The sequence below is a fragment of the Sinocyclocheilus rhinocerous genome, unplaced genomic scaffold (genome assembly GCF_001515625.1).
Source record: "Sinocyclocheilus rhinocerous isolate Xijiao unplaced genomic scaffold, SAMN03320098_v1.1 scaffold216, whole genome shotgun sequence".
NCBI classification, from domain to species: domain Eukaryota; kingdom Metazoa; phylum Chordata; class Actinopteri; order Cypriniformes; family Cyprinidae; genus Sinocyclocheilus; species Sinocyclocheilus rhinocerous.
The window spans coordinates 390,193-395,472 of NW_015661078.1; positions in this window are offsets into that span (position 1 = coordinate 390,193).

Genomic DNA, 5,280 nt, shown 5'->3' on the forward strand with positions numbered 1-5,280 from the left:
GTCTACATAGTTATTTTATTTGTTTGTTTGTTTATTTAAGGTTTAGTTTTAGTACTCCAAGTTAAACTAGATTAGGATGCAACATGTTTCCGTGGCAACTAGCTGAAATAAAGTAAGTATATTTCATTTCAGTTAATGTTTATTTCAAATAATTTTTTTTATGGTTTTAGTTTTAGTGAGCATATGAACAACATATATTTGCCACCAATTCACCAAAATAATTACTTTATTTGTCATGCGGCTGTGTTGCAAAATTAGGGCTGTCGATAGTTCAAAGTATTTGCATACTTTTTGTAAATAACATGTTATTGTTACTTTAAAAGTACCTTTTATAGTAAAACTATGTGTAAGATGTCATTTTGTGTGCATGACATTTGGATATACTTGTAGCGTCTGGACCAATCAAAAACACAATTTTTCATTTGATTTAACAAATCAGTTATTCATTAGATTAACAAGTCGTCACAGACCCCTCACCCAATAAACTGGATGCCAGGATGTCTGCAACGACACCAGGTCCCCTTATTAGCATGCATATTACTAGCATATTGGCTGTTTATTAGTACGTATAAAGCACATATTAACTCCTTATTCTGCATGAGCATATTTTAGATCCCTTAATCCTTAAAACCCACACCTAAACTTAACAACTACCTTACTAATTAGGAGTTTATTGAGGCAAAAGTCGTATTTAAAAGTTAATAGTGAGAATCGGTCCCCGAAACTAAGATGTGACTGATCCTTTATATGACCTTCAATGAACTTTTTTACTCTCTAGTTCTTCTAAAAAGCATCTACTGATATTTCAAAGAATCTCAGAAACCCACAGACTAATCTGAAGAACCTGTAATTTGGGATTATCAGTTCCTTGAAGCTACTGAATTACTACAGGACAAACATTAATGCCCGCACAAGTGGAAGTGTGTACGTCAGAGTCTCTCCTAATGAGGATAAATCAAGGAAAGAGTCGTCATCGAGGGTCTGCAGAGGATTAGGGTGTGTTTGAGAGAGAGAGAGAGAGTGTGTTATGTATTCAGGTCTGTACTCTATCTACTCTACCTGCTGAACTTTGCCCATTAATTGGATTAATTAAGTGCTTGGACTGATGGCTAACAGGAAGGCATCTGGAGTTTCATACTGTCCACAACTTAAAGAAGAGAGGGAGCGTTGAGTGCAACTGTAGAGTATTGGTATGCAGAATAGAATTTAATAAAGTAGGTTTAAAATGGAATGAAATGCAGAGAAATCCTGCTGAACTTTCCAGTACAAACATGTGCAATAAGCATTTGTAATACCAGACACATTAAAATATATTTATAATCAATGTTTGAAATGATAGAAATAGACATTTGCATTTCATTTATATTTATTTTGATATATTTACTAAAGTTTCATTTTATGGATCATGCTGGAAGAATACATCATTTATTAAGTGATGCCAAACAACAACTTATAATCAATAGATTACAATTTTGAAGTCAGTATTTATGTGTAGTTATCTGAAAATGTGGTGGATGTTTGTGATCCTGTTTATCAAAGTTCAAATTTGTTGCGATGGCTGTTAATTGTCGTGTCATTATTGAACTTGAGAGAAAATTGTACAGTATTTCACTAAATTGAAATAATCAGTTGTGTTGATGTTTATTACTATGGAAATTCTTTTGTTGAATTTTATTTCAGTAAATTCCTCTTCCTGTCATTCCGAGTCAAATTCCAATTCAACATCAAATTTTTTGTTTAAGGGTTGTTGTTGTTTTTTTTTTTTTTTTTTTTAGGGTTGTTGTTGTTGTTTTTTTTTAGATGCAAACAATATTGTGATGCTTTCTGGCAAAATTCAAATTTGTTTTGATGGCTGTTAACTGTTGCAACATTATTGAATTTGAGAAATACGTCTAATAACTTATGTGCTGAATGTCTTTGAACTGCACTTGAGTACTCTTTCTGCCATTTCAATTCCAACTTCAATTCAACGTCGAGTTGAGTTTGGCCAATTCCATTCAAATTCCTTCTTGTGAATTGAAAGAGAGCCAGAATGTTGCTCATCCCTGACTGACATTTATACAATTCTGATTCAAATAAGTCCAGGCCTCACGGTCTCTCCATCAGTAACGGATAACTTAGATTACTAAGTTTGTCTAGTGGTTTGTCTAGTAGCGGTTGTGTCTGTCCGGTCAATGCATCTGTCAGTGGTTCGCATCGATCGTGGAAGGATTCTGCTGTGAACCAGGCAACCTTTGATGAAACCAGAAAAAGTACACTTGATCTCAATACTAAACAATATGAAAAATAAGAGCACATACACTGTTAAAAATACCGTAAAATTTACAGCTGTGGTTGCCGGAATTTTACCGTAAAAAATGCGGTAGCAACATTTTAGGTTTTACGGTTTTAACTTAAATTTACAGTTAAATACCGTAATTTCATTAACTGATATAATGTTAATATACCAACCTATTGAAGTACTGAAAGTTGCTCATCCCTGACTGACATTTATACAATTCTCATTCAAATAAGTCCAGGCCTCACGGTCTCTCCATGAGTAACGGATAACTTAGATTACTAAGTTTGTCTAGTGGTTTGTCTAGTAGCGGTTGTGTCTGTCGTGTCAATGCATCTGTCAGTGGTTCGCATCGATCGTGGAAGGATTCTGCTGTGAACCAGGCAACCTATAGAGTATGATATAAAGAGACGCACAGAAAACCGGAGCACGTCCATCAGTGTCATTCACACTGGAGAAAGATATCAGATCATCTCCATCTCCTTACCTGTGCTACAGATCTCAACAAAACACCACAAATCAAACACAAGCAGCGAGAGATCTATGAAGCGTCTGTTAGAAGCAGAGACTTACAGTAACAGTACAGATGCTGTAGCAACATCATTAGTCCTGTGTTCAGACCTGTGGACTCCTGCAGGTCTGTCTCTGTACTGCTAGTCCAGCTCAGTCACCAAACAGCTTGTAAGGGACTTAATCCAGAAGAGTCTCTTTAACACGCGCCTCCCCTCCGCTCCTCTCCTCCTCTTTTCTTCCACCTCTACCTCTTCTCTTCTGCAATTAAAGTCTCTTTTATCCTATGCTCTTTACCAGGCCTCAAGAGCTTGCAGTTAGTCATTTCATCACAGTTTCACTGTTGTGTTTAAATGACGAGAGGAAATGTTTGGGATGTGCTACAAAGACCTTTAGATTTGACAAGTGTGGTTGTTATCAAAGTAGACAATAGACAGCGTGATCCGAAAGCACTAGTGAAAATGCTTCTGTTTCGCATTTTTATAGTTTAATCTTTCTTAACAAGATAACCGGCCTAATTACAGTCTGAGCAGAATCCAGCGCAGTGGCCGCCGAGACAGATGGACGCTGATTGAGGTCAGAGGGAATATGCACATACACAAAGCACAGAAAGACTGGGAGAAAGGTGATCAGGACAGACTTTGGCTCACACTAGCAACTCATTAATTACCCTCCTGGTCAAACAATGTAACAGACAGTTTAGAAGATTCTTCTAAAAACTTTACTTTTTGTATATCTTACTTGCCCCACATTTTGGAATGGTGGTGTATCACAGTTTCCACAAAAAATATTGGGCAGCACAACTGTTTTCAACATGACAACTTTCCCACGTGACAACTAACCCCGTTCCCTCCTATAATTCTACTGTACATTTAAATCAGTCTTTTTCAGGATGTTGAGGTGAGACTGAATGAGTTTAATGGGTGTTTTGGAAAAACTTTAATCTTAGGCAGGATGCCAACTAGAGCGAGAGCAGCGCAGACATCCAGGAGCTCAGTTTGCTGTCTGCTGAGTTCTGAGAAAGATGTTGTCCTCACATCCATCTGATACTACAGGAGACAGAGAGAGAGTCATCCGGTTACTAGGCCCGGTTAACACGCACAACAGGCTTACATCGGAATACACAAATACTGACAGACGGACCGGTGGAAAAAACACACTGAGACTGTGAAACTCATGAGGGCCACATTCCCGACGAGTGATTTTAAAATCTATATTATGTCATAAAATGAACAAATTATTGAATAAGTAAATGAATAAATTACATTTAAAAGGTGTACTTGCAAAGCTGTACCACTAAATGGCATAATATTTGTGTTGTATAGACAAGACTGAAGTCTTGTTGAATAGTGCATGCTATTTAAGTTTTGGGATAAAGAGTTGGGTTACCGTGTTAATTTAACTCTTCTTACCACATTTTCCATTGGTTCCATTGGTGCGCTCAAACAGTGGCATGTAGATGAAGAACAAAAATTATAAAAGTCCAGTATCAGAAATGCAGGGATGTTCTGATGTATTCAAATGAAATACATTTTAAATTTTATTGTAATAAAAATGTGGGTTACTTACCGTGTTAATTTACCTTTGTCTCCATGTAGATGCAGAGAGTCACAACATTGAACAGAGACAACCAGTGTATTTGGAAATAATGCTTATATGCTATTTCAACATAAGTTTGTGTGTATTTAAATGCAGTTTAACACTCTAATTAAGAGTTTACAGCTTGTGTTCAAGTAAACAGCAGCATTTACCTTTTATATGACTGCCACATGACTTTTCTTTCACATTTTTTCATTGGTTCCATTGATTTCATCGGTGCGCTCAAACAGTGGCATGTAGATGAAGAGAGTCAAGCATGGAAAAGAACAAACATGAAAGACCAGTATCAGAAATGCAGGGATTTTACGATGTATTCAAATGAAACACATGTTGATTTTATTGTAATAAAAATTCAGGCTCCTGAACTTACCGTGTTAATTTACTGTTGTCTCCATGTAGATGTAGAGAGTCACAACACGGAACAGAGATGATTAGAGTGATTATTTAGAAATAATGCTTTTATGATATTTCAACAAAAATTAATCATTTTTGGTGTATTTGTGAATTTTTAGATATATTCTCAGAAACCATGTATGTCCTATAGCTGCAATCAGAATCCAAATACTTATAATAAATGTGCATAGATATACTGCAGCTCAATGTGTCCATGATGACACTGTGCTCAATGTTAATTAAAGGCACAATATGTAATTTTCGCCGCTAGAGGGCGTGTATTCAAAACAAATGAATCATGGGAGTTGTAGTCTTCATCCCCGCAGCCGATGCAATCCTACGGGACTCGGGCAGAAATCATGTTCATGGATGAGCTAATGATTTATTAACGTAGCAGAATGAAGCAGGGTGAGGCTGAAAGCTGTCGAAGCGAAACGAGGCGCTGAATGAGCGCGACACACTGCTCGAAAGCAGCGGAGCTTTTATTATGCCACAGTCGA